This window comes from Dendrobates tinctorius, unplaced genomic scaffold, assembly GCF_039654945.1.
Source record: "Dendrobates tinctorius isolate UK_male_01 unplaced genomic scaffold, ASM3965494v1 ptg000134l, whole genome shotgun sequence".
Taxonomy (NCBI): Eukaryota; Metazoa; Chordata; class Amphibia; order Anura; family Dendrobatidae; genus Dendrobates; species Dendrobates tinctorius.
Genome location: NW_027361802.1, coordinates 9,369,614 through 9,394,334, shown reverse-complemented (window position 1 = coordinate 9,394,334; position 24,721 = coordinate 9,369,614). Strand labels below are relative to the sequence as shown.

The 24,721-nt window shown below is 44.7% G+C and overlaps 1 protein-coding gene across 5 annotated transcripts in view; it reads left to right on the top strand.

Moving 5' to 3' along the window:
- APBA1 (amyloid beta precursor protein binding family A member 1) overlaps nt 1-24,721 on the top strand; it is a 285,201-nt gene that overhangs the window by 31,430 nt on the left and 229,050 nt on the right. For 2 of the 5 annotated variants that reach the window (XM_073543716.1, XM_073543714.1), the window contains exon 1: nt 3,737-3,929. The exons of 1 other annotated variant lie outside the window; for it this stretch is intronic. The gene's annotated coding sequence lies outside the window, so the exon portion shown is untranslated. Of the gene's footprint in view, nt 1-3,734; nt 3,930-24,721 lie in introns of those variants that run through there. 2 more of the 5 variants (XM_073543717.1, XM_073543713.1) reach the window with 2 other exon arrangements.

The following is a 24,721-nucleotide window of genomic DNA, read 5'->3' as shown; positions in this document are numbered from 1 at the left end:
CCATGAACCTGTCCTGAATTGGCAGTCTGGAGATGTCCTTCGATGGGGTCAGTCCTGTCACGATCACTGCCTCATACCCGTACAGCCAGGTTCAACCCTGCGTCCTCCTTCAGCCTTGCTCGGGTTACCCACTGCCTACTGGTCCTTCGCAGATGTATTCGACAAGAAGGAGGCCGAAACTCTTCCCCCTCACAGGCCTTATGATTGTCCCATCGACCTAATCCCCGGATCTACTCTGCCTCGAGGTAGGATCGATCCTCTTTCTCCCACTGAGACTCAAGCCATGTCTGATTACATCAAGGAGAATTTGGCTCAAGGGTTTATCCAGAAGTCCTCCTCTCCGGCTGGAGCTGGATTCTTCTTCGTCAAGAAGAAAGATGGGTCTCTTTGTCCGTGTATAGACTACCGTGGTCTCAATCTAATAACTGTAAAGAACAGATACCCTCTTCCCTTAATTCCAGAACAGCGTTTTTAAGTAAAAGAGCCAACTTGTGCAGCACTAATGCTGCATATTGTCAAGGTGGCTCTTTTATTTAGGGTACCTTGCACCGCAGAAATAATCATTTTTAAAATTGGTCAGCCATACCTGATATTTGTCAGGGGGGCAGGTCTTTCCCCATCTGACAGAGATGCCTCACATCCATCACTCATGTATTCCTGCATTGTGTCTCCGCCTCCAAATCTTTATTTTCAAATCATGGCGCCTGCGCTGTACTACAGTATGTCTTCTTGGTTACCGTCGCCCATTCTCTGTCATGACGTCGGCGGCCAGAGATCCGGCCCCGCAGTCGCTTATGGTTTATTCACACTGCGGGGCTGGGAATCTCAGGCGCAGATAACTACTGCACATGCTAAAGATTCCCAGCCCTGCATTGTGAATAAACCATAAGCGACTGCGGGGCCAAATCTCTGGCCGTCGACGTCATGACAGAGGATGGGCGACGGTAACCAAGAAGACATAGTACAGCGCAGGCGCCATGTTTTGAAAATAAAGATTTGGAACCTATAAGTAAACATATAGGTTGTATGAGCATGGGACTATGGGATGGAGGATAATCATTATAATTTGTTATAACTAACCACCGCTAGTTACTATGCCCGGGCAATGCCGGGCTCTTTAGGTAGTATATTTATAAACAGCATAGAATGAATTGAATTACAATGCAAAGAAGCAGTGTTATCACTCACCAGTCTGCAAATGTTGGCTGTAATTCTGCTGTATGGAGGCAGAATGGGGTTTTAGGCCTGTAGTATAATGATCCCTGGCTGATTACATTGTTTGTCCGTGTGTCACTTTAAGATTTTATCTTTTATATGTGGCAATAAAGGATATATATTTTATTATAAACTCCTGTTGTTCTTTGGTTTTTCTATATATATATGGTAAGTAAGAGTCTCCACCATAGTGTATAGCATCAAGAACACAATCTGTCAAAGGACACTGTCCGCAGTGTTGGAGGAGGACACGATGATGGATCTGAAGCATTCCCTGAAGTGCCTCCATGGTTCCGTCACAATCTCCTCCTGAAAGTACCTCATTTCCAGTCAGCTTCCAGCACGTCACTTCCGGTGGAACGTCACGTGCGAATTTTAAAGTGCTCCCGGGGCTCTGCCGTGTACTCCTGTGTCCGCGGGAAAAGTAAGCTCCCAGCCGGGGCAGTGAGGCAGACTCTCTCTCAAAATCGGAACTGTCCCGCTGAGAGGTATGAATGCTCCCCACCATACACCTTGTACACGTATGGCTCCACACACCACATACACACACTGTTCTGCTTTTTATGCCTCGTACACACACGGCTCCGCTCTGTACACCTCGCACACACACAGCTCCACTCAGTACACACATAGCTCCACTCCGTAAAACTCGTACACATGCGGCTCTGCTCCGTACCCCTTGTACAAACGTGGCCACGCTCTGTAAACCTTGTACACACATGGCTCCGCTCCGTAAACCTTGTACACTTGCGGCTTTGCTCCATACACCTTGTACACACGCGGATCCACTCCGTACACCTCGCAGACACGCGGCTCCGCTCCGTACACACACGGCTCCGCTCCGTACACCTCATACACACACAGCTCCGCTCCGTACACATCTCTGCTCAGTACACCTCATACACGTGCGGCTCTGCTCCGTACACCTCGTACACGTGCGGCTCCGCTCCGTACACCTCGTACACGTGCGGCTCTGCTCCGTTCACCTCGTACATGTGTGGCTCCGCTCAGTACACCTCGTACACGTGTGGCTCCGCTCAGAACACCTCGTACACGTGCGGCTCCGCTCCGTACACTTCGTACACATGCAGCTCCGCTCCGTACACCTCGTACACGTGCGGCTCTGCTCCGTACACTTCGTACACGTGCGGCTCCGCTCCGTACACCTCGTACACGTGTGGCTCCGCTCAGTACACCTCGCACACGTGCGGCTCTGCTCCATACACACACGGCTCCACTCCGTACAAACACGGCTCAGCTCCGTACACATCGTACATGTGCGGCTCCACTCCGTGCACCTCGTACACGTGCGGCTCTGCTCCGTACACTTCGTACACGTGCGGCTCCGCTCCGTACACCTCGCACACGTGCGGCTCTGCTCCATACACACACGGCTCCACTCCGTACAAACACGGCTCAGCTCCGTACACGTCGTACATGTGCGGCTCCGCTCTGTGCACCTCGTACACGTGCGGCTCTGCTCCGTACACTTCGTACACGTGCGGCTCCGCTCCGGACACCTCGTACACGTGCGACTCCACACACAAACTTACTTCCCCTCATCCAGCACGATGACAACCAGCACAGCAGAGTCCTGCGTAAAACAAGGGCTAGGACTGTGCACAGGACCTGTGATGAGGTCACAGGAGGGGAGGAGTCAAGGGTCACATGATCAGGGGGCCCTGACTCCATCCCTCCTGTGACTTCATCAATTACAGCAAGCCTCTTGCAGGACCGCAGCACCAGCGTGCAGAAGAGGCTAAATTGTAGGTGCTGCGGGTAGAGGAGCGCATAATGCCGCTGTCCTCTGCTGCCTGCCGCTTGAGCAGCTGGCTCAACTCAAATCATTATAGCTGCGCCCCTGCATGCGGTGCTGGAGGGGCCCCCTCTCCCCCGTTCAATGCACGGGCTGCATGGGCGGTAGGACCGTCTGCCCCTGTGCTGACCATTGTTGTTTCGTGGACGCTACAGTCTGGACGTGGTCGGAACGGGTAAGCGATACCTTAAGAACGGCTATTCCCCTCATTTTGTCCAACCTGCATACATTTTATTACCTACTACCTGCATTATCCCCTTTTAACCCTATATCTCCCTGCATGGAGTACATGTCTGTTAAAGTAAAATACGTTAACCCTTGCTCTGTCTCCTGTCCGTCACTGCTCACACAGGTATCTGGACTGGATGGACAGGAAGTTGGGGTTAGCGGACTTGAGCCTTTTGGCTAGCTGCGATGATTGGTTAAGAGTTGGGTCTGGATAATAAGTTGATGTTTTACTATGATTATAACGTATCGTTCTGAACTGTTTTGAGTGTGAAATAAAGGCCGGGGCCAATTGTTGTTTTTCTCCAATGTGTTCTAGCTGCTCGGTATAGACAATGGCTGTGTGTGATGCCAATCACTGGCCAGGTAGCAGCGGTCTCCCTGCCTGCTCTGTAGGCAGCTACATGACAGGACAATGCCAGCCTGTGCAGCAGCCATAGGTAGAGCTGGGAGTGCCGGCCAGGCTGATGTCACAGGAGGGGCGGAGCGCTCACACAGGGCTGCTGGTGGCTGCAGAGAAGAAGAAAAGGAGGAGGAGGAAGATGGTGGAATCAGATGTGAGAAGCGCCGCTGCCCCCCACTCTCCGAGCTGTCACCGGCGCTGCTGCTAACAGCCGGGTGATGCCCACCGCTGCCCGCTCTGTGATTTATCCCGAGGAGCCTCTCTCTATGGGTAAGTGGTCATGCAGCCGAGGGTTGGTGCACCTTCCACGGAGAGGTGTGGACTGCCAGGAGGGCACAGCAGGGCAGGCTGCTGGAGGAGCAGATGGCCTGGGATGCGGACAGTGGGTGCAGCATCTGCTGGGACCTTACCCTGGTACCACTGAGGGAGTGCTGGGTGCAGGCCTGGCTGCGAGAATGATTGACAGCGGGGAGGCAGGGGTTAATCAGCCAGCTTGTCACATAGGTGTAAGGGTGGCAGCCCCAGCTGTGAGGAGCTGGACTGTATGAGCACATGGCAGGAGGCTGGCACTTATTGTGATGTGTAGGCATGTGTTGTGCCACCTCTGACACCCAGAGGCATGGCTGTGGCTGCAATCACTGTGCCATAACAATCAAACCTGTGCTGATCATCCTTGATTTGTAACCTCCTACTAATCCTTACTGGGACGTTCAGCTGAATGAAGTAGATCATGCCACCAAATCACAGAAATTGGGAGGACGGTGCCACCCGGGTAATGGCAAAGTACATGCTTTATACAGAGCAAGGATGGGTGGGCAGACATGGAAGTGTTCCTAGATGGGGGAGAGATTAGATGATTAATAAATATGAGATAGATAGATAGATATGGGATAGGTAGATAGATAGATAGATATGGGATAGGTAGATAGATAGATAGATATGGGATAGATAGATAGATAGATAGATAGATATGGGATAGATAGATAGATATGGGATAGATAGATAGATAGATATGGGATAGATAGATAGATAGATAGATAGATATGGGATAGGTAGATAGATAGATAGATATGGGATAGATAGATAGATAGATAGATATGGGATAGATAGATAGATATGGGATAGATAGATAGATAGATATGGGATAGATAGATATGGGATAGATAGATAGATATGGGATAGATAGATATGGGATAGATAGATAGATAGATATGGGATAGATAGATAGATATGGGATAGATAGATATGGGATAGATAGATAGATAGATAGATATGGGATAGATAGATAGATATGGGATAGATAGATAAGAATATATGATAGATAGATATGGGATAGATAGATAGTTAAGAGTATATGATAGATATATAGATATGAGATAGATAGATAATAGATAGATAGATATGGGATAGATAGATAGATATGGGATAGATAGATAGTTAAGAGTATATGATAGATATATAGATAGATAGATATATAGATATGAGATAGATAGATAATAGATAGATAGATATGGGATAGATAGATAGATATGGGATAGATAGATAGGTAGATAGATATGAGATAGATAGATAGATAGATAGATATTGGATAGATAGATAGATATGGGATAGATAGATAGTTAAGAGTATATGATAGATATATAGATAGATATATAGATATGAGATAGATAGATAATAGATAGATAGATATGGGATAGATAGATAGATAGGTAGATATGAGATAGATAGATAGATAGATATTGGATAGATAGATAGATATGGGACAGATAGATAGATACATATGGGATAGATAGATATGGGATAGATAGATAGATATGGGACAGATAGATAGATAGATACATATGGGATAGATAGATATGGGATAGATAGATAGATATGGGATTGATAGATATGGGACAGATAGATAGATAGATAGATATGGGACAGATAGATAGATACATATGGGATAGATAGATAGATATGGGATAGATAGATAGATAGATAGATATGGGATTGATAGATATGGGACAGATAGATAGATAGATAGATATGGGATAGATAGATAGATAAGAGTATATGATAGATAGATAGATAATTTAGATGGATATGTGTTGGCTGGATAAATTAGATTTGCTGGCATCTATATGGCTATGTAGTCACCTTAGACTTCCAAAGCAGAGAATGTTGTACTGGACAATATGTTTCTTTGCAGGACCCTGTTGTCCTAAGCGTCACTGATTATACTTGCCAATGCAGTTGAAAAAAAGTATATTGACATATACTGGCCAAGCGTCCTGCCAGAAGGACACTTACATCTGAAAAATGATAGCCTATCGATATGGCCCCTACACATCAGGAGAATGGTCATTGAGCTGGGTCAATGTGATGATTGACCTTGGTCAGACTCACACTCTGGTTTATTTACTAGATACATGGACAGAGCTTTAGATAGAGAAATCTTGATTTACACCTAGTGCGTGAGCTGCCTCTAACTCACAGCTAATTCTTTCTTTATGTATATTAGCCTTCCAGTCCGCACCTCTGTACAGAACCGTATTCTTCTCATTACGATCTGATTCGCTCCCCGCAGCTATATGGTAAGGAAATATATGAGGTTTCTGATCCCAATCTGTGATATTTAGCTCAGATTATGCGTTGCCATATTATATATAAACAGAAGAAGCAGCATAAGGACAAAATGACAATTACTGTAAAACAAACCGAAGGTGAGGAGAGAGGAAACATGGAATCAGTAGGGATAGCAGTGTAGAGTATGAAATGTCCTAAATTCTACTAATATTGGTGCAGCGGCCATATAACCTAATTATAACTGCGCGTCAAGCTGTGCCAGCGTGCCCTGATTGCTTTCTAACATCAGGGCACAACTGAAGTTATGATTAGTTTTCTCATAATAACAGTATTTCTTGAGAATTTGCATACTGGCGTATAATGTGACGTCTAAATAGGTTATCCGGGACTTTGTAATTAGATGGTGGGGTGTTGGGATTGTTGCCAATCTCAAGGGTCCACTGCATCCCCTTCATCATTTTCCAGGCACAATGCTGTACTTTTAGTAGTGGTCATGTGTGTTTCTTTCCATTCAAATGAATGGGACTGGGGTGTAATACCAGGCACAGCCACTACTAAAAGTGCAGCGCTGCGCCTGGTAAACAATGAAGGGTATGCAGCACTAGTCTGAGCGCCTCCGCCCTTCAGCAGCTGAGTGGTGGGGATCCCTAGAGTGGGCCTCCCACCCATTTTGTATTGACAGCCTATCCTAAGGGTAGCCCATTAGCTAAGTCTAGGATAACAACGTATTTAACTTCTGTGGTCAAAAATGTCTTGAGACAATAGCAATAATGTCTGCATGCCAAGCTTTCTGATGTTAAAATTGATAGCAGGAATAGGATGCAGCTTTCATTTGATTGTTACGTCCTCTCCAAAAATCTGTCCTGGGATTTGGACCCAACTGATTGGTTATTGCTCACGATAGTCCATTGGTATTGTGATCCTGACAATCTTCTTTACACTTGACACAAAGAAACGCATTACTATAAATCTAACCTGTTTGACCACTCGGCTTTTATTGAAGAATGTGTCTGGTTTTTTTTGTCGGTTACTTTGGACCCCCAATTCCTTTGGCTGGTTATCTAGGAACAGGAAATTGTACATTGGCGGCGTGCTCTTCAGCACTTGTATTGGCGCCGTGACTACACAATAGCGCAAGCTTAGCTTCTACGACTGTCACTGCACCCACAGCACGTTTTTTTACCCTACGAAATCCTCTTTTCTTCTTTTTTAGCTTGTTTTCTTCTTGTTTATTGACACCAGCAACAACAGATAACGGCAGATGGTGCTTCATTGTGTTGGCGCATAATCAGCGGCCCAGCGCTCATTTATTATCAGCGTCAAGTAAGATCAAATCATCCTGGATCCACTCAGTGGCTGCCAGTTCTGCTTTCTCTTAATTGTAACATCAGTATACCTGCTGTGTCACACTGCTAAGGACCAGGTCGCTGAAATGTAGGCATTTGCTTGTGTAGTCTTTTCACAGATGTCTAAAAATGTCTCCCTGCGAGGAATGGAGCGACGCGAGGGACTTCACACCAATGGCTCCAGTGCCATCATTTCTTTACTGTGCGAATTTCTCCTTGAAATCTTGTCACAAGAGTCATGTGAAAGTCACATGAAAAATGGCATGTAACTTTCTCCTGGAAATTAGCCCAGAAAGTTGGCCCTCCAGTATCATTTATAGGCTGTAGCTACAATGTAAGGCTGGAGTCACACACAACGTATAAAAATACAGTCCGTTTTACACGGACAAGAATCGTAGAAATGTTCCCTGAGGTGAGGAGTCAGCGTAGCCTAAGTGACGTCACCCGCGGTGAACGCGACAGCGTGGGAAAATGTTCAGAAACTTTCCCACGCTAATGAGTTCATGTCCAGTCAGGCGGGGAGGCTGCGCAGGCAGATTTTCATTCATTCTTCAGTGATTTACAGCCTGGCCCGTGGCATTAGGCAGATGTCATCTGTTCTTTATTACGAGTTCTAGCCGTATTTTTCATGTATGGAACTCGTACCTATTATAGGCTATGGTGCTGTTCACATGTCCATATATTATTTGCGGACAGTGTTTTTCACAAAATCACACATACTTGTCCGATTGTTGATCCGAGTCTCCAACCGAACTCAACAATGCAAGTTTATGGTCTTTGAAAAAATATCTGACAGCGCTCAGGTGCCATTCATGTGCTGGTCGTTTTTCACAAACTGTTTGATAGAAGCTTGAGGAAACCTCCATCCGTTTTTTTTTAATCTGAGAAAAACTGATGGTAAAAACTGAGGCTGTGAATAAACACTGATAAAAAAGCTGATGAAACTTGGACCTTTTTTGTGTACAAGAAAAATCACTGACGTCTAAATGAGGCATAAGTGGTTGCCCTACCATTTAATGAGTCTTGATTAAAGCTGCATTTACACTGCAAGGTAACGGTTAAAAACGCTTGTTTCACAAGTGTAAACAGGTTACCGATCACCCGATGAGTGAGTGGTGCATCAGGTGAAATGATCTTCTGTGCTGCGCAAAAAATCATCATTCTCGGCGGTGCATAATCCTGTGTAAACAGGACTCACTGCCAAGAACCATGGTGGCCTATGTGCCTGGAGTAACAGTGGCAAACAGACAGGAAACGGCCCCTATGCAAGAACAGTATATGGGCCCTTTGCTGTCCAATAACTCATCCTAATGCACAATTCCATTTGTTTTAGAGGTGGAAATGGGCCCCCTTACCTGTCGGGCCCCTGTGGTGCTGAACAGGTTGCACCAATGATATGTCCGCCCCTGCTGAGCAATCTTTTACAGATCACCTGACACCTGCAACTAGGATGTCCGATTCACCAGATGTCATGTATCCTCTGACACAGGCCACACCATTCGCCCCCTGATGAACTTTGATCATGGAAGGGAAACGCGTTGAGGCATTCTTGGACTACTTGAATTCATTTGTTACTGAGTGCTGTTATGGGCATAGTGCAATAGTGGAATTGTGCAATATTGGCATGGTGTTTGTATTGCAAAAACTCTCTGATATGTACATTACAGAATTACCGTATTTCTCGCACATTGTTAAAATAGTGCTTGTTCCCTTTTTCAACAAGCACCTGTCCTATGTATTGCATTAACTGCACAGTCACTCATGTGATATGGTGGATAATTTTTGTTATCATCCCTTTTTTGTGGAGCTGAACGAGTCTTGTGGCTTGATGCATTTGGATTATCGTTGGGATCACATACGCGTACATGGATGTTATGGGTATAGTACAATGGTGGAATTGTGCAATATAACTCTGAGACATTCACTACAAAATTATTTGACCCTACATGGCAAGAATAGTGCTTGTCCTTGATTGCTGTAAGCCACTGTTTTTGGATTGCATTAGTTACATAACCACGGATCTGACTCATTTGATATGGAAATTTATCTTTGATATCATCTCTTGTTTGTAGAGCTGTATGAGTCTTATGTTTTGATGCATCTGCATTAGATTTTGGATCACGTATATCCGTCCAGTGGACCGTAAAGGGCAGGGCTGTGGAGTCGGAGTCGTGGAGTCGGAGTCGGAGTCGGAGCTCATTTTGGTGGAGTCGGAGTTGGAGTCGGTATAAAATGGACCGACTCCGACTCCTAAAATATATAATAAATTGGGTACAGTAATTCAATGCAGGATGTGCTGAATATTTTTTCATAGGAGTTTGGGAAAGTTATGAAATGTCCTATAAATGGCTGTTCTATTCCTGATCTAAGGCTACATTCACACACAGCGTTTTTCCTGTGTTTTTTGAGGATACGTTTTTCAGCTGCAAAAGTTGATCAACTTTTTAAAAAACTGCATCACCTGAAAGGTTTTTGAGCTCATAGATAATGTTTTCAATAGCAAAAACAGATTAGAAATCTGCTCTATCTATCCATTTATCCATATCTGTCTATCCATATCGTATCTGTACCAAAAAGAATGAAAACCGGGTAGTACACCAATATATATTCTGTTCTATCTAAATATCTTGATTATTGGATCATAAAAATGATTAAATGTCTGAGGTTCACATTGTACTACAATAAATTTTTCACTTAAATATAAGCAATATGTGTGGGAGTCGGAGTCGGAGTCGTGGAGTCGGAGTTGGAGTCGGAGTCGGTGTAAGGGAAATTGAGGAGTCGGAGTCGCAGGTTTGGCTTACCGACTCCACAGCCCTGGTAAAGGGCAATGGCACTTCCCTGCATCCCCCTAGCGCACCCATTGGGGTCGTGAATTCTGGGTCTAGTGTCTTTCCCTAACACCTTTCCTTGAGCTCCTCACACACCTGACCTTCTCCCCTTTTTCCCCTCTCTTGGGATTGGAGACTGATAGGGTTGGTCGTAGAGGGTAAGTGAGGGCATGCTGACATTGAGTGCGGGCGCCAACTTGCGCCACAATTTAGGGTGCCAACCTCCTCGGTAAGGTAGGGACTTTCATCAGGGTGAGAGAAGGGTGAGTTAATGTAGGCTTTTCTCCCCAACTGTACCCTATGAGATACATATTTTTTATCTAATACTTGTCCGGGTATTCTGGTCTAATTTGACTTTTGGTTTTTGGATTTGTTTTGATTGGGCTCTTGAGGAGAAAAAAGTACAATGCATCGGTGAGGACATTTACTCCATGAGTTTACTGATTTTGCTTTACAACTTCTTGTCTCTTCCTTTCACCACGGCATCACCATCCTGTCTACATGAGGCAGTAGTTAATTGCTCCATTGTGTATATTATCTGACTAGGGATTGATAGGTCTCAGTCAGGGTGAGCGACGTTGAGCCGGGGCGCCATTATGCGTACAAGAGAGTGTCAACCTCCGCTGCCAGGAAGGGGACCATTTAGGTGTTTGTACATCAGTTACCATTCGTGGATTTTGATTCACTAGCTGCGGGCTATTATGTGATATTTGTCTTTTGTTTTAATGGATTAAATAAAATTTAGTTTTTAGGTATAGTTTTCGTGTAAGCCCTACAGTTCACTCTTTGCAGCATTCACTTTGGTTTGCCTGTGTAAACAGGCATTTAAGTCTAAGTTCTCACAGTGATTTTTTTTGACGTTGCAGATTTTATGCACCATTCCTGTACCCATTAACCTCTTTACCCCCGAGGGTGGTTTGCATGTTAATGACCAGGACAATTTTTACAACTATGACCACTGTCCCTTTATGAAGTAATAACTCTGGTCTTGATAGTGGTAAAATTTCCTTGATGTGACATGCGTTTATTTGTGAAAAAAAAACCCTAAAATTTGGCGAAAATTTCGCAATTTTGCAACTTTGAATTTTGATGCCTTTAAATCACAGAGATATGTCACCCAAAATACTTAATAATTAACATTTACCACATGTTTACTTTACATCAGCACAATTTTGGAACCAACATTGTTTTTTGTTAGGAAGTTATAAGGGTTAAAAGTTGAACAGCAATTTCTCATTTTTACACCATTTTTTTGTTTTTAGGGACCACATCACATTTGAGGTGTCTATATGATAGAACATGCATAACAGTGACACCATTCTAAAAAATGCACCCCTCAAGGTGCTTAAAACCACAATCAAGAAGTTTATTAACCCTTCAGGTGCTTCGCAGGAATTTTTGGAATGTTTAAAAAAAACACTTAACTTTTTTTTCCCAAAAATTTACTTCGATCCATTTTTTTTTATTTTACCAAGGGTAACAGGAGAAATTGGACCCCAAAAGTTGTACAATTAGTCCTGAGTACGGTGATACCTCATATGTGGGAGTAAACCACTGTTTGGGCACATGGCAGAGCTCGGAAGGCTAGGAGCGCTGTATGACTTTTTCACGCAAATTTGGCGGGAATTGAGATCGGATGCCATGTCACGTTTGGAGAGCCCCTGAAACTCCCCACAAGTGACCCCATTTTGGAAACTAGACCCTCCAAGGAACTTACCTAGATGTGTGGTGAGCACTCTGACGTAGAGCCGTGAAAATAAAAGATATTTTTTCCACAAAAATGATCTTTTCGCCCTCAATTTTTTATTTTCCCAAGGGTAACAGGAGAAATTGGACCCCAAAAGTTGTTGTGCAATTTCTCTTGAGTACCCGGATACCCCATATGTAGGGGAATACTACTTTTGAGGCACAGTGCAAAGCTCAGAAGGGAACAGGGTGCCATGTCACATTGGCTGAGCCCCTGAGGTGCCCGAACAACAGAAACCCCCTATACGTGAACTCATTTTACAAACTACATTCCCCAATGAATTCATCTAGGAGTGCATTGATCATATTAACACCACAGGTACCTCTCATAATTTTATACCGCTGAGCGGTGAAGAAAGAATAAATTACATTTTTACCATTAAAATATTGTTTTAGCCCCAAGTTTTTAATTTTTCTAATGGTTAATAGGAATTTTTTTTACAACAAACTGAGGTCCATTTTTTCCTGAGTGCTCCAATACCCTACATGCAATCGGGAAATATTTTTCAGGCACAGTGCAAAGCTCAGAAGGCATGGACCGCCAGACTTTACTGTTATGGTTTGCAGGTATTATGACCCAATGGGAGAGCCCATGAGGTGCCATAATAACAGAACCCCCCATAAGTGACCCCATTTTACGAACTACAACTCTCAATGAATTCCTCTAGGGCAGTGATTTTCAACCTTTTTTGAGCCGCGGCACACTTTTTATACGTAAAAAATCCCGGGGCACACCACCAACCAAAATGGCACAAAATGACACTAAAACAGTACATATTATACATATAGTTAATAATATAGATTCTAAATGTATTTTTACTCACTCAGTATTCCCATATATATATATATATACAGTCCCATGTAAAGTCATACATACAGTCCCACGTATATGAGCCACATAATTATCAGCATATACCATATATATATATACAGTGGGGCAAAAAAGTATTTAGTCAGTCAGCAATAGTGCAAGTTCCACCACTTAAAAAGATGAGAGGCGTCTGTAATTTACATCATAGGTAGACCTCAACTATGGGAGACAAACTGAGAAAAAAAAATCCAGAAAATCACATTGTCTGTTTTTTTTTTCATTTTATTTGCATATTATGGTGGAAAATAAGTATTTGGTCAGAAACAAGCAATCAAGATTTCTGGCTCTCACAGACCTGTAACTTCTTCTTTAAGAGTCTCCTCTTTCCTCCACTCATTACCTGTAGTAATGGCACCTGTTTAAACTTGTTATCAGTATAAAAAGACACCTGTGCACACCCTCAAACAGTCTGACTCCAAACTCCACTATGGTGAAGACCAAAGAGCTGTCAAAGGACACCAGAAACAAAATTGTAGCCCTGCACCAGGCTGGGAAGACTGAATCTGCAATAGCCAACCAGCTTGGAGTGAAGAAATCAACTGTGGGAGCAATAATTAGAAAATGGAAGACATACAAGACCACTGATAATCTCCCTCGATCTGGTACTCCACGCAAAATCCCACCCTGTGGGGTCAGAATGATCACAAGAACGGTGAGCAAAAATCCCAGAACCACGCGGGGGGACCTAGTGAATGAACTGCAGAGAGCTGGGACCAATGTATCAAGGCCTACCATAAGTTACACACTACGCCACCATGGACTCAGATCCTGCAGTGCCAGACGTGTCCCACTGCTTAAGCCTGTACATGTCCGGGCCAGTCTGAAGTTTGCTAGAGAGCATTTGGATGATCCAGAGGAGTTTTGGGAGAATGTCCTATGGTCTGATGAAACCAAACTGGAACTGTTTGGTAGAAACACAACTTGTCGTGTTTGGAGGAAAAAGAATACTGAGTTGCATCCATCAAACACCATACCTAATGTAAATCATGGTGGTGGAAACATCATGCTTTGGGGCTGTTTCTCTGCAAAGGGGCCAGGACGACTGATCCGGGTACATGAAAGAATGAATGGGGCCATGTATCGTGAGATTTTGAGTGCAAACCTCCTTCCATCAGCAAGGGCATTGATGATGAAACGTGGCTGGGTCTTTCAACATGACAATGATCCAAAGCACACCGCCAGGGGCAACGAAGGAGTGGCTTCGTAAGAAGCATTTCAAGGTCCTGGAGTGGCCTAGCCAGTCTCCAGATCTCAACCCTATAGAAAACCTTTGGAGGGAGTTGAAAGTCCGTGTTGCCAAGCGAAAAGCCAAAAACATCACTGCTCTAGAGGAGATCTGCATGGAGGAATGGGCCAACATACCAACAACAGTGTGTGGCAACCTTGTGAAGACTTACAGAAAACGTTTGACCTCTGTCATTGCCAACAAAGGATATATCACAAAGTATTGAGATGAAATTTTGTTTCTGACCAAATACTTATTTTCCACCATAATATGCAAATAAAATGAAAAAAAACAGACAATGTGATTTTCTGGATTTTTTTTTCTCAGTTTGTCTCCCATAGTTGAGGTCTACCTATGATGTAAATTACAGACGCCTCTCATCTTTTTAAGTGGTGGAACTTGCACTATTGCTGACTGACTAAATACTTTTTTGCCCCACTGTAGTATATGAGCTGGCGCTTGTACTCCAGCCTCATGGCCATAGTATTTCTCATTGTACCCCTTTATATTGCAGTATATGAGCCACATAATTATCCCTTTCTTTTAGTAATATGCCCCATCATTATCCCCTTCTTTTAGTAATATGCCCCATCATTATCACCTTCTTGTAGTAATATGCCCCATCATAATCCCCTTCATGTAGAAATTGCCCATTCCACTACCTCCATCATTTCCTTCTCCCCACCACCCCATTATTGCCCTTTCGACAACCCCATCATTGCCCTCTCCCCACCACCGCCTTCTTATCACCCCCATCACCACCTTCTCCATTGCCCTCTCCCCATCACCGCCTTCTCCATGACTCCCATCATTGCTTCTCATCACATCCATCAACTCACCTACACACGCACACAAACACACACCTCTCACCTAGACACACACACACACACCCCTCACCTCTCCTCACCGGCAGCTTCCTCTCACTGGCACAGCAGCCGCGGGGCTTAATGATGATGTCATCCAGCCGCGCCGCTGACTGCTGTGTCAGGGAGGAAGCGACACAGGAACACGGGACTGCTGCCTCTCCGACCCGCCGCCCTGCTTGCCTCCACATGGCTAATTTGCATCGCATGTAAATTAGCCATGCGGACACGCGGCACACCCGACCAAGTGTGCCGCGGAACACTGGTTGAAAACCACTGCTCTAGGGGTGCAGTGATTATATTGACACCATGGGCGTGTCACAGAATTTTATACCAATACAAAATAACTACATTTTTACCACCAAAATTTTGTTTTAGCTAAAGATTTTACATTTTCACCCAAGAAGTGGGTAAAAATGGCACCAAAATTTGTCCCACAATTTCTACTGAACATGGCAATACCCCATATGTGGCTGTACAGTACTACTTAGACTACTTATTTAAATAAATAATTTGAAAAAAACGGCGTGAGGTCTCCCGATTTTTGACAGTCAGCCTTGCTAAAGCTCACAGCTGGAGGCTGGTATTCTCAGGCTGGTAAGGGGCCATGGATATTGACCCCCCCCCCCCGCCTAAAAATAGCAGCACGCAACTGCCCAGAAAAGGCACATCCATTAGATGCGTCAATTCTGGCGCTTTGCCCTGCTCTTCCCACTTGCCCTGTAGCTGTGGCAAGTGGGGTTCATATTTGTGGGGTTGATGTCACCTTTGTATTGTCAGGTGACATCAAGCCCACGGCTTAGTAATGGAGAAGCGTCTATAAGACACTTATCCATTGCTAATACTAATCCTATAGTTACATGGTAAATAAAGACACAGCCAGAATAAAGTCTTCTATTAGAAATAAAACAAAACACAGTTTTACTTTATTATTTAAAAATAACCAAATGCCTATTCCACTGAAGCCCTCGTTCTCCTGTAATAAAACTAAAATAAAAAACCAACAATATACCATACCTGTCCGTCGTTCTGTCCCACGCCGTAATCCATATCTGAGGGATAATTAGTTTTCAACCTGGACGGTGCCAAGATGCGACTGTCCAGGCTGGGAACCACTAGGGAATTAGCTGCTGCGAGCGCAACGTCAGTGACTGGGGATGACGTCATAGAAGTTATCTCTGGTCACTGAGTCACTTTTCCCAGCTGGGCTGAGCTGCGGTGAGATTCGGTAAGATCCTTGCTAGCACCGTGAGTGCTGTTTTTTTTATATATTTTTTTTAATGGTGTTCACTTAAGGGTTTAACTAGTGGGACAGTTTTATAGGTCTGGTCGTTGTGGACGCTGCAATACCAAATATATGTACTTTTATTGTTTAGATTTTTTTTCATTCATATATTTATTTAGTGATTTAATATATTGATTTTTTTTATTATTTTTGATTTTACTTTTTTTTTTTTACTTTTTTCTAACTTTTTTACATTGTCCCACTATGGGACAATAATTTTTTGCAGGCTGATCAGCATATAGATGAAGCAGTATCTGCATGCTATAGTAACTGTCAGTTCTGCATTGACAGAGAGACTTGATGATCATGCACTGCGCATGATCAGCATGTTTCCTAGCTCTGGTGACCCAGATGTCCTCATGACGACATCGGGTCACCATGGCAACGATCGTGACCCCACGTCACACAGCGGGGTCTCCGATCCTAAGGCAGAGGGGCTGTCAGCCCTCTGCCAGCTTCCAGAATGCTGCAATCATGTTCAGTCGCAGCATTTTGGGGGTTAATGTGCCGGGAGCAGTCTATGTCTGCTCCTGGCACCTAGTGCCGAGTGTCATCTGTCAGAATCAGCTGACACCTGGCGGCGATCGCCCGCACAACCCCCCGTGTGTGCTGACGATAGCGATGATGTAATGATCTGTACCTGGTCAGATAGGCCCAGGGCTCATGGATGGATCATTATGTCCGATGTCAATAAGGGGTGAAGTAAAATAGGTTACTTACCGTATATACTCGAGTATAAGCCGACCCCCCTAATTTTGCCACAAAAAACTGGGAAAACTTATTGACTCGAGTATAAGCCTAGGGTGGAAAATGCAGCAGCTACTGGTAAATTTAAAATATAAAAATAGATACCAATAAAAGTAAAATTAATTGAGACATCAGTAGGTTAAATGTTTTTGAATATCCATATTGAATCAGGAGCCCCATATAATGCTCCATACAGTTCATGATGGCCCCATAAGATGCTCCATACAAAATACACCCCATATAATGCTGCACAAAGGTTAATAATGGCCCCATAAGATGCTCCATGGAATAATATGCCCCATATGCTGCTCCATAAAGGTTATGGCCCCATAAGATGCTCCATAGAGTAGGCCCCATAAGATGCTCCATAGATTATACCCCTATATGCTGCCCCCATACGATGCTCCATAGATTATACCCCTATATGCTGCCCCCATAAGCTGCTCCATACATTATGCCCCCATAAGATGCTCCATAGATTATTCCCCATGTGCTGCCCCCGTAAGATGCTCCATACATTATGCCCCCATGTGCTTCCCCCATAAGATGCTCCATACATTATGCCCCCCCCATAAGATGCTCCATACATTATGCCCCCATGTGCTTCCCCCATAAGATGCTCCATACATTATGCCCCCATGTGCTGCCGCTGCTGCATTTAAAAATAAAAAAAATGACATGCTCACCTCTCCGTCGCTGGGGCTAGGTGCTGCTGCTTGCTGCTGCATGGCACGTCATCTGTCAGTGACGTTCAGACTGCAGGGGGCGCGGCGCGCACTAACCATGTCACAGCGCCCTCTGCTGTCTGAACGTCACTGACAGATGACATGCCACACAGCAGCAAGCAGCGATGGACTCAGACAGGTGAGTATCGCTATACTTACCGGTCTTGGCACGGTCTCTGCAGCCCCCAGCTTCTCCGCGATCTCCCGTCCTGCCTTTTTTTTTTAATCAGATAAATTTTTATTTATGATAACAATTACATCATATACATGACATCAAGCAATTGTTCACATATAAACATGTTTTTATAAACAAAAACAAAACTCCTCCCTCCCTTTCCCCCCCTATCCCCCCTCCGAGATCCCTTCAGTGCCTTCCCCGTTCCTCGTCCAGTACTCTTTCCAACATCCATATATAGTTATGTAATGTGAATATCTTCCATATCCCAATACGTCCCTCCCACCCCTCTAACTCCATTCTACCCATGGCTGCCATATCTTGTGAAACACCTCAAGTTTATTTCTCTTAGTGTAAATACTTTTTTCCAATGAAATTATATGCTCCGCCTGCGCAAGAAAGTCCCGTCTAGTCGGAGGCTCCTCTCTGATCCAAAACCGGGCAATCAATTTCCTTGCTATGAACAACAGTCTAGCAATCGCCAGTTTGACCATAGCCGCCGCTGCCAATTCTTCCACAAAGCCTAAAATACAGATCAAAGGGTCTCTGGGGATTACACATTTATATATCCATTCGATCCGATTCAGTACAACTGTCCAGTATGTAGACAATCTAGGGCAACACCACAACATGTGCATCATATCTGCCCGTTCCTGCGAACACCGTGGACAATCGGAATCAGACCTCAAACCCATCTTGAACAATCTATCAGGAGTTCTGTAAGCTCTATGAATTACGTACAGCTGAGACATCCTCCCAGGTTCGCTCATAGAAATCTTAGGCACATATTCTAAAATAGATTCCCATCTATCATCACTTATTTCTCCCAATTCAGCCTCCTATTTCACTCTAGCCTTGATGGGATGACTGACTAGAAATGTAAATAATAAATCTCTATACACTTCTGAGATTGCCCCCTTCGTCTCGCTGTTCCCCAAAATGGAGGCCAGCGTGACATCAATCTGGACCTCAACAGGCCTCCTCCGACATTGCGACCGATACGCATGCTGAATTCTTTTATAATGATACATATTTGAGTGTGGAAGCTGGAACTCTGATTGTAGCTCCATGAATGGTTTAAGTCTCCCCTGACCCACAAGCTGACCCATCCGTCTGATTTCTGCCTCTCTCCAAAGCCCAAATCCCTCCATTCGCTGGAATTCTTGTAAATTTATGTTATCCCACACTAGAGAGTATTTAGTAAGGCCCGTGACACCCCTAATCTGTTTAACTTTCTCCCATACCTTATGAATAAGGAGAACCGTAGGAAACCTAGAGCCAAATTTTAAAAACTGCCCCCCTTCCAGGCTCTCTCCCAAAGGCCATTTCCCAAACAGCTTTCTCAAACTACTGGGCGATTGTTCCTGTCCCGTCTCCTCCCCCAATCCTCCCATATGTTGACATTGTGCTGCTAAAAAATATACCCAGGGATTAGGAAGCGCCACCCCCCCGTCCTCTTTTGGCCTCTGCAACGTTTCTTGTTTAAACCGTGGGCTTTTCCCCCCCATATTAGGTCGCCGAACAGCGATTTAATTTTACAGAACCTACTCTGTGGGATCCAAATTGGAGAATTATGCAGTACATACAGCAGCTGCGGCATCACAATCATTTTTAAAAGATTTACCCTTCCAATCACCGAAAGATGTAATTTATTCCACGCCGAAATCTTGGAACGAACTTTTTGTAGCAGAGGGCTTAAATTAAGTTCTTCAAAACTACTCAAAGGGAGGGCGATCTGTATCCCCAGATATTTAAATCTCGAAACTACTCTCAATTTCGGTGATATTCCAACCTCCCCAATATCTCCATCTACTGTATCAATGGGCATGATGCACGATTTTTCCCAGTTAATTTTGAGTCCAGAAAATTCTCCGAATTCCTCAATTAATGCCATCGCATTATCCAAGTTCTCCCCCGAGTCCCCCAGGTATAGCAGAATATCATCAGCGTACAGAGACACCTTCTCCTCCTTCCTTCCATAAACAAATCCCTTTATCTCCTGTGTATCCCTTATTTTAATAGCTAGGGGTTCCACGGCGAGGGCAAACAGCAACGGAGATAATGGGCATCCCTGTCTCGTACCCCTATGTAGTGAGAAACTATCAGATAATTTATTGTTTACTCTGATTTTTGCCGTCGGAGAGGAATACAGCAACCCCACCCAAGACATAAACCTAGGCCCGAACCCAAAGCCCAACAGGACCGACCCCAAGTACTTCCATTCTACATAGTCAAAAGCCTTATGGGCATCCAAAGACACTACCACTCTTTTTCCAGCATTATCGGCCGGAATTTGCATATTTAAATATAATCTTCTTAGATTGATTGCTGTAGATTTATTGGGCATAAAACCCGATTGATCTGGGTGAATTATTTTAGCCACCACACGGGTCAACCTGTTGGCCATGGCCTTTTCCAATATCTTAATATCTGTCGTAAGAAGTGAAATCGGTCTGTAGGACTCCGGATCCAAAGGGTCTCTATCGGCCTTAGGAATGACCACAACAATGGCCTCTCTCATAGAAGTAGGCAGCTGTCCCCTCTCCAACGACTCATCAAATACCTTCACCAATTTAGTTATTACTTCTTCATTTAGTATTTTATAGACCTCCGTTGGAATACCATCTGCCCCCGGGGCCTTATTACCCGCCATGTCCGCCAATGCCACCCTCAACTCCTCTGCCGTAAGCGGCCTATCCATCCACTCTCTATCTTCATCCCCCAATCTAGGAAGCTCAATCGTCCCCAAATAACTGTCCATCTCCTCTTGACCTTTATGTGTCTGTGAGGAGTATAACTCACTGTAAAACTGTTTAAATACTTCCAAAATTTGATCCCCCTGTGAAACCACGGTACCTTCCTTATTTTTAATTGCATATACATGGGAAGATTCCCGTTGTGCCGACGCCACCACTGAGAGCAGGTGCCCCACTTTTTCACCCTCCGCGTAGAATGCCTCATTCTGAAACGCCCGCCGTCTCTCCGCCTTACGGATATGAAGTTTATTAACTTCCAATTGGGCCACTTTCATGCGGGTCTGCGTATCTGTATTACACTGCGCACCCAATGCGTCCTCCGCTGCCCTTAGTTCCTCCATCACTGCTTTGTCTTGATTTTGAGACTTAGTCTTATATCGAGATACTTCTCTGAATAAAATCCCTCTCAAAAAGGCCTTCATAGTATCCCAGACTATATGGCCCTCAGCACTGCCTTCATTTATCCTAAAAAATTCTCCCAATTCTTCTCCCACCTTTCCCATATCCAGCAACCGTAACCAAAAGGGGTGAATTTTCCATCCCATTCCTGTCAACCTCCCTTGCCCTCCCAATTGTAGAGACACCTCCAGTGGACAATGATCCGATAGGACCCTGGGCAGATATTCCACTTCCTGTACCAAGTCATCCATTCCCTCATTTCCTAAAGCCACATCAATACGAGATAAAGATCCGTATGTCGCCGAATAACATGAATAAGTATATTTCTCCATATTCCGAACTCTCCACAAATCTTTCCAACCAATCTCCCTCATGTAGTTTCCAAAAGGTGTCACCTTCCCACCCTTCCCACCCCCCGTATGTTTACCTTTATCCCAATGATCATTTGCAATATTATTTACATCACCGATTACAAGCAGCGGGACTCCCATCCATTTCCCAGATAAGTCCAGAATTTCCTGTATCTTTTTTCTAGAGAATGGTGGAGGGATATACAAGGACACAATACATAATAATCTATTCAAAATTCTGCATACAATAAACACGTATTGCCCGTCCCTATCTATTATAGCCTCCACTTCTTCGTATGGAGTAGAATTGTGGATTAACACCGACACTCCCCTTGCATAGGCCGAATACGTCGAGTGATAAGCCTTCCTCACCCATCTTTTTTGTAGCATTGCGACTTTATCCCCTACCAGGTGTGTCTCTTGGAGGCAAATCACTGAGGGCCTCAGCTTCAGCAGATATTGTAAAATTGCAACCCGTTTTGAAGCATTAGTGAGACCCTTAACGTTCCAGCTTAGAATCTTAATTCTATCCCCCATAATATGTTGCAATCCCAAACATTAGACACGTTAGAGGTAGAATCTCGATTCTACCCCCTTTCTCAACTTCCCAACTGGAATAAACTCTCCTTCCTGCTGTGTCTCAGTGACATGTTCTGGGTCAGGTCTCTCCCCTTCAGCCTCTGACCGCTCATTAGCAGCCTCCTCTGACCTTGCAAAGCGTTCCAGCCGAGCGATCACCTCCATCTTCCTCTGATATGCCGCGCTCGCCCTTGCCGCCTCCTCTGCAGCCGCGGCGCCATCTTGGGCCTGAGCATTTCCAGACGCTGCCAGCTCCTTCTGTCTCCTGCGCGTCATCCTGCTGCGGGGCTCTTCTCCACCCGACCGCACTCTACTCCCTGCTACTCCCCAGGTTTCTGCACACTCCGTGGGGGAATTTCAGCGTTCGGCGGCGCTGCAAATAGCTATAATCAGGGAGATTGTGGCAGGAGAGATCCTCTGCACGTCCTCTCACATCGTGCGCTAGGCCACGCCCCCCTCCCGTCCTGCCTTTAGCGGTCATGTGGTACCGCTCATTACACCTCATGAATATGTGCATATCCATGAGTGTAATGAGCTGTACCATGTGACCGCTGAAGGAAGGAAGGGAGATCGCGGAGAAGCTGGGGGCTGCAGAGACCGTGCCAAGACGGGTAAGTATGACCCTACCCCCCCTCCCCTCCGACCCCCTGGTGTATATGACTCGAATATAAGCCGAGAGGGGGACTTTCAGCCCAAAAAAATGGGCTGAAAATCTCGGCTTATATTCGAGTATATACGGTACATTTTTTCAAAAATACGCAGCGTAAAAACTAAACAAAAAATCATCTTGGGAACATAACGATAAAAATTTACTGATCAGCGGATGTATCGTTTCGCCAGTCGGTCAATGTAAACGGACCCTAAGGCCATGTTCACACGTTTAGTATTTGGTGAGTATTTTACCTCAGAATTTGTAAGCCAGAACCAGGAGTGGGACAGTCAGAGGAAAAGTATAATAGAAACGCGTCACCACTTCTGGATTTATCACCCACTCCTGGTATTGGCTTACAGATACTGAGGCAAAATACTGACCAAATACTCAACGTGTGCACGTGGCCAAATACTGAGGTAAAAAATTGAACGAATAATCAACGTGTGAACGTGGCCAAATACTGAGGTAAAAGACTCACCGAATACACAGCGTGTTAACGTGGCCCTGGTGTTCTTGCCTCCTTGTAGTGCAGAACAAAGTACTATTTGGTAAATTGAGAGGCTTCTGACATACCGTATATACTTGAGTATAAGTCGATCCGAGTATAAGTCGACCCCCCTAATTTTGCCACAAAAAACTGGGAGAACTTATTGACTCGAGTATAAGTCTAGGGTGGGAAATGCTCCATAGATTATTCCCCCATATGGTGTCTTCAGAAGAAGCTCCATAGATTGTTCCCCCATATGCTGCCCCACAAGAAGCTCCATAGATTGTTCCCTCATATGCGGCCCCTATAAATAGCTCCATAGATTGTTCCCCCATATGCTGCCCCCATAAATAGCTCCATAGATTGTTCCCTCATATGCTGCCCCCATGCTGCTGCTGCATGTAAAAATAAAAAAAATGACATACTCACCTGTCCGTCGCTGGGTGTCAGATACTCACCTGTCCTGCGTCCATGGCTGCTCACCGCTATCTGCCACGTCATCAGTCAGTGACGTTCAGACTGCAGGGGGCGCGGCGCGCACTAACCACGTCACCGCGCCCTCTGCTGTCTGAAGTCACTGACCGATGACAGACAGCAGCAAGCAGCCATGGACGCAGGACAGGTGAGTATCGCTATACTTACCCGTCCTGACGCTGTCGCTTGAGTCCCCAGCTTCTCCGCGCTCTCTCTTCCTGCATTCAGTGGTCTTGTGATACCGCTCATTAATATGCGCATATTCATGAGTTTTAATGAGCGGCACCACGTGACCGCTGAAGGCAGGAAGAGAGAGCACGGTGAGAAGCTGGGGGCTCAAGAGACAGCGTCAGGGCGGGTAAGTATGACCTGACACCCCCGCCCCCCCTCCCCCTCTGACCCCCTTTGTATATGACTCGAATATAAGACGAGAGGGGGACTTTCAGCCCAATTTTTTGGGCTGAAAATCTCGACTTATATTCGAGTATATACGGTAAGTCTTGTTTAGGGGTTGAAGATCCCCCTGAGGAGACGACCCGCTGTCATAAGGAGTGTAAGCAGATTTTTCCTGAGCAAAACCGGACTCCTCCGCAGGAAATCCGCATTTTTGTTTTTTCGCATTTTTATCTCGTTCTTTGCGTGGATTTTTTGCGTTTTTTCGGCGCATCCTAATACAATGAACATAGTGGCAAATCTACAGATTTTCCACAAAATTAATGAACATGCTGCGTTTTATTTGTGGAATGCATTCTAATAATGGGATGCTTAATGTATGCGTTTTTAAGCATTTTTTTGCAGCGAAAAATCCTGAACGTGGCCACACAGCCTTAGCCTACATTCCTATGATGAGGTTTTGGTGAGTTTTTGATGTTGCAGATTCTACACCCATTAAGTAAAATAGGTTACTTACATTTTTTTTTTAGAAAATATCCAGAGTAAAAAAATCACCAAAAACTAATTGTGGGAACGTAGCCTTGGGCCAT